At 39.6% G+C, this 11,876-nt stretch overlaps 1 pseudogene across 1 annotated transcript in view; it reads left to right on the forward strand.

Moving 5' to 3' along the window:
* Positions 1-10,884, forward strand: part of LOC109466565 — a 50,310-nt pseudogene extending 39,426 nt beyond the window's left edge. Inside the window, exons 15-26 of the transcript XR_002140026.1 lie at positions 3,697-3,925; positions 4,237-4,326; positions 4,844-4,895; positions 5,062-5,231; positions 5,621-5,714; positions 6,134-6,270; positions 6,479-6,575; positions 7,648-7,741; positions 8,287-8,368; positions 8,809-8,913; positions 9,201-9,273; positions 9,504-10,884. The product of XR_002140026.1 is annotated as an uncharacterized LOC109466565 (transcript). The remainder of the gene's footprint in view (positions 1-3,696; positions 3,926-4,236; positions 4,327-4,843; positions 4,896-5,061; positions 5,232-5,620; positions 5,715-6,133; positions 6,271-6,478; positions 6,576-7,647; positions 7,742-8,286; positions 8,369-8,808; positions 8,914-9,200; positions 9,274-9,503) is intronic.
* The last annotated feature ends 992 nt before the right edge of the window (positions 10,885-11,876 follow it).

Here is an 11,876-nt window from a genome sequence, read left to right on the forward strand (position 1 = left end):
GGGGGTACCCAATTTGAATTAGGGCTCGTCACAATTAAGAAACTCGCAGTCTAAAAGGTTGCTCTTCTAGATCCGTTGATCGCCTTTTCAGATCGTCTTTTGGTTCTGCCAATAAAATCGCATTCCGATTCCTTGTTGTGTTACGCAAGTTCTGGAAATTTCTTGGAAAAACATACAGTAACTGGAATGCAGGAACGGTTCCAGTCGAACCTACGTGTCCCGAATACTAAATTGAACTGATTATTGTGTATGCGTATCTCTCAACCAGCACGCCTTGCTTGGAGGCAAAACACGCTTGAATTCAGTCCACCTCTTCGATCGTCGATCACAAGCCGATGGCGGGAATACAGAGAGTTTTAGTAAATAATATTCCCAGGAAGCAGTATACCGTAACGAAATGTAAATGGTGTGTAGAACCCCACTTAAGGGTCGTAAGAAATCGTTACTGGTCCAAAGTGTGGCTAATGGTTATTGACTGATACAGCACTACGTGTTTAAAACACATCCTTTGAAGCTGATGCAACGGGGAAGCTTTAAAGTAGTATAGGACGTATTGGAGTGCCGGAAAGAAAATGGCAATTAAAATAAAAGGCAGTGATGGCAGAAAAAAAAGGAACAAAACAAGTAAGCAAGAAAAAAAACAGAAAAAGAAGGCAGGATGCCACCCGCATACACTTTTAAACATAGATAAACCTTGTCATATTCAATATAAGAAAACAAGTCTGCAATAAGATGTTCATATCACTTTTGGGCCCCTGACAATATCTCATTTTGCTTTTTACTGTGCCTGTCAAGAACATCCAATATCATGCATGCAACTTGTGCATGCTTGCCTGTCCTTTGCAACATATCTTATATCATACATGTATATATATTTTTTTATAATATCCACCGTGATTTAGATGTGTGTGGTAAGCACGTCAACAGAACGAATTGCACCTGCGCGGAACCCGTAATGTATTTTGCACAGCACTTCGGCAGAAAGAACGTCTCCTATAAAGTCGTATAAGTTCATATAAGGTTAACATCCCGTCTGTAGTTTTCAAATGTTATGTCGGAAAAGATGTCGTCTGCGACAGGTAAAATTCTGATACCACGTTTACCAAACACCTAACGTAAATCGTGAAAAATCATGGTTTCGCGCATGCGCAGTACGTACGTGCTAGATGTGTGCCGTCTAGAATGACGTCATGATAATTTGGTCACGTATTTTGTCTTACGTCACAGGTTCGTGCTGGGACCGTTCATGTTCGCTCGGGGGGAGGAGCTTCTCCACTGGCAAGACATGTTAGCCGAACCGCGCAAGGTCATCACCAGATGGCACTCTCTGACGACATCGTGACGTCATGCGATGACGTCAACAACACTTCCGTTTCCGCAAGGCAGCGATGCTATCTGAATCTACTAAAAAAGAGATTTCCACATATGTACATCTACATGTATAAAGCCCTTGTCACACATTTGGAACCTTCCCCCAAACACCAGCCGACCAATTGCAAGGTTGGCTGGAGTTCGGGAGCAGTCTGACTAGATTTAAGTCATACCTACCTTTCTATGCGAAACGATTCGAATTTATGTTAAATTTGAGTCACATTTTACTGCCAATCACACCACGACCTAACCCTCAGCACCAGGTAACCACCACTGCTAATCATGGCTGAACCTCCTGTCCACACCCGAATGTTTTCAACATATTGAAACAATCGGCTACTGGCACAGTTGAACAGTAGTCCCGACCTACTCCTTACCAGGATTGGGGCAAGTTCGGCTAGTGTTCGGGAGGCCATATTCCGCTATGTCTGACAGGGGCTTAAGAACAATGCTTTAAATTTTCTACGACGCTCTCTGTAGCATATCATATGAGCGGGATGGCATGCATGTTCAGCTCAGAAAGGTACCGGTAAGTTTTGCGGAAGTAGATTGATAATCACGCACCTGCACACGTACATGAAACGACAAAAAAGGAAGTGCTCGAATCTTCACATCGAAATTGCTCGTGCTCGTGACAGACACTGAATTTTGTAGCAGATTTTTGCAAGCAGATTTTTACACCCACGCCTCATATAGATTTAGCTACAGTTTCTGATGAGCGGTTCGTTGTTAACATTACCTGAAAAGGGTTGCCGTCTATAGATTTACTATTCTAAACATTCTCAATCAAGCTGGCTGATTCTTGTAATTGATATTTTGGATATGGAAATAGGCGGTTTTGAAGATGGTGTACAGATTATAACCTGAGATGCTCCAATTAAAATCGTTTTATTTTATGTTTTGTAAATATGTTTACATGGTTTAGCCTCTAGATGTCAGCGTAACAAGCGGCTAATAATTCACATGTATTTATGCGTCAGATTCAAGGTTATTTCTTTACGTTTGTCAGCGTTTTTTTTTTAACGACCTAGTCGTTAAGTAGTCGCAGTCGGCTGCTTATGATGATTTAATTACGTGTAACCGTCATGTCGTATACACAAAATATCACCAAAGAAATTTGCACCTGTCTTGTGGAAACGTGATTTTAAGAAGACATTTGAGAACTGTAGAAAGTGAAGTCTGGTCTGTCATATATGGTAGAGGAGATAAGATAAAGTTTACGTCCAGAAGTGTAGATAAGTCAAAACCATAGTCTAAGCCGTAGAGGCAGTGTGTCTACGTAAATACTCAACTACGTAAATAAAATAAGTGTTTTTACTTCATTTTTGTACACAATAATTGTAATCTCTGTCAAGATAATCTCATACAATGGAGTCTACCAGAGTATATCCTTGGTGGCCATAACTGATTGTGATACGCTCCAAACAATAGTTGTTTGTATACGTATATATTACTCTTAAGACTCAGTTGCACATGTAACTTATTTTAAATAGATCAAGGAGTTTATTAGTATTGAGAACTCATACTGTTGATGCCAATGAAACATTATAAGTCAAAGACAATTTTTACTAAATAGGTTGTGTGGTTAGCGTTCCTTTTTATTTGCTATTGATATAAAATGAAATAAATCAACACGTAAATTGTTGTCATTCTCAAATTCTTTGCCATTGTTATGTCTGGATTACTACACTAGCTTTACAGGCATCCATTGTAATTCATGGTGGCAAAACTGGATTTTCAATATCAAATTTCTTTTCATTTTTTTTTTAATTTAGTAAGTTGAATCAATCCTATCCCACAGCATACTGATATCTGTGAGGCAAGCATGTGATGTTGCTAAATAATAATTCTAATGATATAACTAACATCTTTCCTCATATTTTGCCGCCCTGAAATGGCGTTGGATGCCTTTAGATAATTTTGAAACTTTCTAATTTTTGGACTTGCAACATGTCGGACTTGTTAGCCACCAGCGGGCGTGCAGCAGAAGAGGGAAGGGCCCCTGAAATCTTCGGACACGAAGCCAAGCCAAGAATATAGATCTATCGACATGCAAAACATTCTTGAAGGCAAAGTAGTACCAATGACAGTGCTACTAAATGTACAGCATGGCATGGAGACCTCATGCGGAGTTATAGGGAAGTGCAAGGGAAAATGGTTGAGCTAGGAGTATACCATTTTATATCATTGGGATTAGACGGCCATCCCAGAAATGATAAATAAAGACAGAAAATGATTTGAATATGCTATAATTGTAAATGGTGAAATCGATTTCAAGTGGTATGACAAGAATTGTTTTGTAATCTTTTTATTATACGGCAAAAGAAACACATCTTCTTCGTATTTAAAAGAAATTCACACCCCTCATACAGAATGGTTGAGTCTCTACACCAAGATGGCGACAGTGTGGCGCAATGCGTTGCGAGCTGGCAACATTTTCTCTCGTTTCTCCCAACTCAGCGGACCAAGAGCAGCCCAAACCGGCGCCAGGTCTTGCAGTCAGTATGTAAAAATAGATGACGACCTGTACGGGCTCACAGAAGACCAGAAACAGGTGAAAATGACCATTTTCTGTTACGTAATTTGATATCATGCTTTTGGTGGGAGGGGGGTGGGCGGTGCCTGGGTTGGTACACGTTGGTAAGGTCAAACAAGGGTCAACTATCAAAACATATTCATACTATTGTTATACACAGACATATAACATGAAAAGAGAGGCACAGTATATCCCAATGGAAAATGGTTAATCTTTACCACAAAAGTTTGTAACGAGCACTGCACTACCAAGGAAATAATTTGCATTGGATGCCTAGCATGCCTTTTATAACTTACGAAAAACTTCTGACATGTTGCCCATTTTCCTAGCTGAGAGAGGCTGTGTTTAGGTTCTCCCAAGAAGAGCTGGCACCCTTGGCAGATGAAATCGACAAGAACAATGACTTCCCAGGAATCCGAGTAAGTCTCTGTTAGCTCTGTCAGAACGTGTAATTTACCCATCCCATGTACATGTAATCATAAGTAAGTAAGTTTAAGTAATGTACATGTAGCCACTAGAAAATAGCAGTTGTAAGGCTATGCAGTAGAAATGGTCATTATTATGCAACCAAATTGAGGAAACCTTAATAATATAATTGTCAATGTACATCCTAGTAAAGGTTACAACTGCTAATAAACCCAGAAATGGGGCTAAGGCAGCAGTAAGAAAGAAGAAGAGGATAAAGTAATCATGATCAAATTTGGTAAGATCATGCAATGACAACCCAATTGATGCTGCCACCAGTTTTCAGATTTATACATGTCATGTAGACTCATTACTATAAGCTTCTACTCAAGAAAGGGTCATGCTTCCTCCTCAGTCTGAAATGGATCAGTTTAATTTTTACCTACAAACTTGAAGTAATAACTGTCTTCATCTTGTGTCTATGTTTAAGCAACAAATAATAAAGATACATTTCTGTCCTTTGATTTTTAGGAGTTCTGGAAAAAGCTAGGAGACATGGGACTGCTGGGCATGACTGCACCAAGTAAGAAAATAGCAATTGCATGTACAACACTGTATTATAATCAGTTTAGAAAATTCAAGAAGGTACACGATATGATCATCATGTTTTGTGTCTGCCATAGTCTTTTGCTATGTAGCTTTGTCTTCACTTATGCTAAGTATTTAGCACAATGCCTTTGTTTCCTCAGCTGAATATGGAGGAACAGGTCTGGGATACTTGGACCACTGCCTGGCTATGGAGGAGATCTCCCGTGCCAGTGGTGCCATCGGCCTCAGCTATGGAGCACATTCCAACCTGTGTGTCAACCAGCTCGTTAGGAACGGTAATGAGGAACAGAAGGCCAAATATCTGCCTAAGGTACATATTCATTCATTTATTAATTTCATTAATCCTATCACTGCTAATGTACATGTTGTTAAACTATGAAAGGGGTGCCAGTGCCATGGAAATGAAAAGATACCTACACTACAGTGGGTGTCACTGGAAGACAGACAAAAAATGTCCAGAATATGCATGATGTAAAAAATGACTAATATTAGAAATATAACTGATGGACGTACCAACCACTAAGTATCTGAATACCAGCCCAGAAAAGAACAAGAAACATGGCACCTACGAATTGTCTACAAATGTATATTGTGGACTACTACACCTGAGTAGATGTATTGCAGTCACATTTACCAAACATTTAGTCACCATTATGTGTACATCTAACATTACCTGACTGTGTGCTGTTTCCTGTGCAGTTGATCAGTGGGGAACACTTCGGAGCGCTGGCCATGTCAGAGGCCAACGCAGGGTCAGATGTCGTCTCCATGAGAACCAAGGCAGAAAAACATGGTGAGTTACCATGGCAACGATCAGATAAAATGAACGTATGATTTTTGTATCTCTGAGAAATGGCACAGCACTCACATTCCACACAAAGATCAAAAAACCCTTTCCTGCATCAGGCCAGGCCATACGCCTGTAGAACTAGACTTAGTCTATCTAGTCAAGACTGTTCTAGGACATTCTTGCTTACTTTGCACCCATAGTTAGTATAGCTTTGCCTCAGTTTTCTTTGTTTTGTATGTAAGTTGATGTTCTGCCACATGATTTTACAAATCAGTGCAATTAATCCAGCTTGTTGCACATGTACCTCATGCTGCGAGGATGATTTTCTTAATAAAACTGTACTGTATATTTTCCTCATATTTAATAAACCCTGCATATTGTTGTATAGAACAAAGCTACATTAGACCACGTTATCTCCACAGGTGACTACTATGTTCTGAATGGTACAAAGTTTTGGATCACCAATGGTCCAGATGCAGACACCCTGGTGGTGTATGCTAAAACTGAGCCACATGCCTCCAAACCTCAACACGGGGTCACAGCTTTCATCATAGAGAAGGTAGGAGGCTGTTCTTGTGTTAACTAAAAAGTACTTGTAGTTACATTTGTACTTCAAACTGTCTTACACACAAACTATTTTTCTAATTTACAAACATATATCTGTGTGTAAATAAGAGAACATTTGCTTGCAAATGTTACCTTTGTAGTAGATTTGTAGTTTCCGAATCTGAAATGTCTACTAGTAATGTTAAGTTTAATTATTTCAGGGTATGGACGGGTTCAGCACATCCCCAAAGTTAGATAAGTTGGGGATGAGAGGCTCCAACACCTGTGAGCTGGTATTTGAGGACTGCAAGGTGCCAGGTAAGAAGTGATGAACACATATTACAGTCAAACTTGTCTAAGACAACCACCCAGGGGATCAAAGAAAAGTGGTCTTCTTCAAAAAGCATGGCGACAAGAAAAGACTAATTATGATGCTTGAGTTGTTGCACAATACTGGATACCAATCTTGCAAGCATATTGATGAATTGATGCCTGCTGATTTTTGTTCTCCTGACTAATTTTTGTTGGTTGCAGCCTCCAACATTTTAGGAGGGCTTAACAAAGGGATACGTGTGCTGTTCTCTGGTTTGAATATTGAGAGGGCACTCGGGGGTGCAGGATGTTTAGGGTAAGGTGTTCCCTTTGGTAGACTGGGACATGGGAGCACGTCGGCAGAACGTACTGCGCCTGCGCAGAACCCTGTATTTTCGCGTTTTTCGTTGGGTTTTTGGTCAACGTTGCATCAGAATTTTGCCTGTTGCAGAGGATATTCTTTCCGACACAACATTTGGAAACTGCTGTCGAAATGCTAACCTTATATGAGCGAATACAACCTTATATGAGACATTCTGCCAAATTGCTATGTACAGTACATTACGGGTTTCGCGCAGGCGCAGTACGTTCTGCCGACGTGCTGGACATGGGCTAGTCAGAGTTTCTCACTCAGTCAGAGTTGGGTTTCAGAATATTGGACGGGTCCTTCAGGCAGTCCTGATGTGTTGTGTAACTTTTTTTTACTTTTTTTGTTGGATCATTTTAGCTGATACCTAAAAAAAGTGTTCAGGACTGAAACCAGAAACATTAATTTTCCTGTCCACCCAATTATTAAATTTGTAATTCTGGTCTAGCTCACATCATTACACTGTCCAAATACCAATTCTACAGCAAAATCATTTTTCCACGGACATCGGTAAGTACTTCCCCCCACAAACCTCCAAAACCAATGTTCACCACCATCTCCAACTTAGTACAGTGTCCAGAACAGTCTCTTGGACTTGCATTGAGCAAACCCATTTGAAATAATAGAGAAACTCTGACAGCTCTTGAGTCCTTCTTTCCTATGTCTTATGTTCTATTTAACTGAGTGTTTGCTCTCTCTTTACTTCTGCAGCCTCCCATGTGTTAGGACAAGTAAACAGAGGCATCTATGTGCTCTTCTCTGGGCTGGACATTGAGAGATGTGTCCTCTCTGCTGGTCCTCTGGGGTAAATACAAATCAACTGTCTGTCTGTAACTACTAGATTTGTAATGTTTAGCAAAGTTCATGAATAACACAATGTGAGGCTGTAGAAGGATTGAGAATACATACACATGTAACATCATGTTATATGCTATTTACCTGTGTGGTTACTGTGTGGAATGTTCTAGTAAAAGACGCTGCACCAATTTACTGGGTACTGTATAGTTGCGGTCAAATTTAGATTGTGCCTGCCATGCATGCCATAGTTAATAGTTAAAATGAAGATACATGTATAACCAAGTAATTTGTCCCTCAGTGAGCGGGAAATAGTGTCTCGAAGGGTTGTGAGGTTTGATAATTTTTGGGACTCCCTATTGTGTCATATGTTTGGGACTTTGGGACTCAATGCTTGTCTTGCACCACAGCAAGTTATCCTTCCTGACCTCTATAATATGAAAACATTCTGGTGATAACCCTGTTCTTTGTTATCATTAGAGCTTTTGATATGTTGGTACATTAGGCTTGAGTTGACAAGACTTGTGATAAGTATTGTTTTTCCCTTCTCTACAGAGTGATGCAGTCTGTGTTAGATGTAACTATCCAATACCTACACACCAGGGAAGCCTTCGGACAGAAGATAGGCACCTTCCAGGTACTCAAGAAGTTAAAGATGGAATCATTTTCTTTTGCTAACACGAACATTAGAACCCAAACTATTAACAAAAATCCATAACTGTTGAATGGACTGACTCTACATTCGTATATAAATGTACAATGAATAGTTATTACATAATCATTCATATATACTGTAACTTCACAATTTTTTCATGGTAATTTTATATTTCGCAGTTTTCGTGGTCACTTGTGTACTGCAAAATTATCATAACCATGAACAAGTAATTCGCCAAATTTCTTTTTTCTGCACCCGCCACCTCTGTGAATGAATAATTCTGTCCATTTTTCTCAGACCACAAACTTTTGTTCGCAGTGACTAACAGTAAATTTCTAGCTTTTGTGGACTTCATCTTGAAATCTTATCCCAAGGACAATCATGACAGATTTTTTAAATGTTTTCTTGTTGTTTGAGTACAGATGATGCAGGGAAAAATGGCAGACATGTACACCCAGCTGAGCGTGTGCAGGTCGTATGTGTACAATGTTGCCAGGGCCCTGGACAGGGGCTGTATCATACCTAAGGTAGGAAGACATAATCATTCCTGTGTGCAGATACTTGATACGTGTAAGGTTTGAACCACTTTCCAGTGGAATGTACCTCTGAAATTTTTGATAAATGTGGCGGGTTCTTTATTCTTAAGATATGCTCGACGTGTGGCTTAACTCAAACACAAACCAAGCTTTACAATGTTACAGCAGGGCTCAAAATTCATTTTTTGGGAATAGTTGTGTACAGTAAAACTCAAGCATGCCAGATAAACTGTACATGTACATGTAGTTCAGACACACTTTAATGTTCTTTTCCTCAGGACTGTGCTGGAGCCATCCTCTTTTCTGCAGAGTGTGCCACTAAGGTGGCTCTGGATGGCATCCAGTGTCTTGGTATGTCTTCTCTTTTTTACCCAAAAATAACAATAGTAAGACATTGAAAAAAGTTTCTGTAACATCTCACAGATACATGTACCTCCCTGAATGCCCCACGTAAAAGACTTTCTTGTGGAACAATTAAAAGATGAGATTGATATGAATGTCATAGATGCTTTTCTATTGACAAATACATGGTACAAATGTATGTATGCAGAAAATTATATAAATTCACTTTATCCCATCAGGTGGAAATGGTTATGTGAACGACTACCCCACCGGTCGCTTCCTGAGGGACGCCAAACTGTACGAAATTGGAGCGGGCACAAGCGAGGTGCGCAGGCTCATCATTGGTCGGGCCTTCAACGCCGAGTACGGCGTGTCGGACAGAGAGCAGCAGAAACCCAAGAAAGAAGCTGCTCAGTGAGGGGGTATGAGACAGGAGCAGGGAGGATTCTTTGTCAAACTGCGGAGACTGTATGAGCACATCAGCAGAACATACTGTGCCTGTGCGCAACCTGTAATATCATGTGTGCAACCAGGATTATTTAAAAGTTTTTGTTGGATGTTTGGTCACTGTTGCATCAGAATCTTGCCCGTTTTCCGACACATCATTTAAAAACAACAAGTGGAATTTCATCTTTAAGTATGCAAATACGAGACATTCTGCCAAAGTGCTTTGCACAATACCGTTACATGTATACTATGGGTTTTGCACATGTACAGACACTGTGTCGACATGCTGACTGTATGATAACATGGTTCTGAACAATGAAGTGGAATTTTATAGACTGAAGCAACAGACTGTGGAGCATCCAAAACATGTTTTTCAACAGCTCTCCAATTATCTGCAAGTCCAAGGTCTTCCTATGATCTCTCAGTGATCTTTCAAAGATCTCAATGATTAGCCGCTTACTGTTAGCCCAATGGTCTCCATCCTGTGAAAATGATGCCTACAATGTAACAATGTAGAGGTGGTTACATTGGTTAGGAAACTTACCTGAAATGTAATGGTATATATGTGTGTCATAATCATTGCGTACAATTTTATTTTGTGGGTTTGTTGGTTAAAATTAACACAGCTACCACACAAAAGGTGAGTCCTTACAGGTGAGAAAATTGTATAGCTGGCAAAGCAAAATGGTATCTTCTCATTCTAGTGTCCGTCCTAGTTTGAATAAATATATAACGTGGTGCGGTTCTGTGAGGTATAATTGTACAGAAATATATTTTCTCTGCAGAGATAGGAGATAAACACTTCAATGTACATACAGGGAGAAAAGTCACAGTCAAATTCAAAATCCTAACATTTTTAGGTAAAGTTGCTTTTCATTTTGAGATATGGTGATGTTGCAATTAATTCTAATTCTCTGTCATTAGAAGTACCTACAATATCTTGTAAGTTACAAAGACTTTATTGACACAGTCCTTAATAGTTCCTTCAGTATACATAGTTATTGTGTAGAGTAAGTAAAGTAAATGTCCCTGTGGTTTTCTTTGGTGAAACTTACATTGAAGTGTTTTCTGTTGACTACATGTATAGTACACATCAGAGAGTGTCCAAATATCGTGATGTCCATACTTCAATTTCATATGTTATAGATTTGAATAAAATACACTCAAACCTAACCATGACTTTTGAGGGCAATCTATTATTTATGTTTGTTTTATTTGTTTGTTTGCTTTTCCATTTTCAAACACAATCTGTACATTTGTGGTCCTGGAGACCTAATGTTCTAGTACTGTTAGTGTTACAGAGCATGAAAACAAGAGAGTACCCCAACCTGAACCATTTAAAATTCCTCCAGCACAACAGTAACACAGCTATGTGCTGTTTGTATTACGTTTGGGCGGGACAGCAGCTATCTACACAACAACAGCCATCCGTCTCATTTGACCCAAATCTTTCTAAACCGCTTACTTTTGCCTGGAATTCACTCACGACACACCCATTTCTTATGGTTAAGGGAAAAAACTCGAAACGAAGCCTTCAATGGATTGAATGAGCCACTCTGTCATTTCATTTGTAAGAAAGAACTGAAGAATTTTAAGAGAAGACGCAGCAAAAACCGGTAAGGATGAAATTCAGCAATAGAAATTTCAAATTCAAGCACTTAAGGGCATCCAATGCAAATTCAGTGTAGCAAAACTGGATTTCCAAAGTCAGCTTTTTGGTCATTACTTTAATGTAGAAAGTTGATCCTATCCCATGGCATATTGATATCTAAGGTGCAATATGCGATGTCGCTGACGAAGAACGGTTGCTTGTTTTGTTTGGTAAGCTGGTTCTCTACATTTATGGGCGGTACCCAAGAAATATAACGAGACGCCTCACGTAACTGATTTTGGGACTATTTCAAACGCTTCAAGTATGAAATGGTGCTGAGAAATGGCAGTAAATGTCCATATCAGACAGATCTCCTCATCCAGAATATTTTTTTCGCCCTAAAATTACTTTGGGTGCCTTTAAGCACATTTTAGCGTTGTTGTTTGCCTTGCACTCTCATCCCTTATGTCTAGTTGCTTTGATGTCGCCATACGTGGTTACTGTTTAAACCTATTATAAACAGTAATTAACAAATTACGGTTAGGGATTATAAAAATGTCCCCAAAACGTGGTG

The sequence above is a fragment of the Branchiostoma belcheri genome, unplaced genomic scaffold, assembly GCF_001625305.1.
Source record: "Branchiostoma belcheri isolate BF01 breed outbred unplaced genomic scaffold, Haploidv18h27 scaffold17, whole genome shotgun sequence".
Classification (NCBI taxonomy): Eukaryota; Metazoa; Chordata; class Leptocardii; order Amphioxiformes; family Branchiostomatidae; genus Branchiostoma; species Branchiostoma belcheri.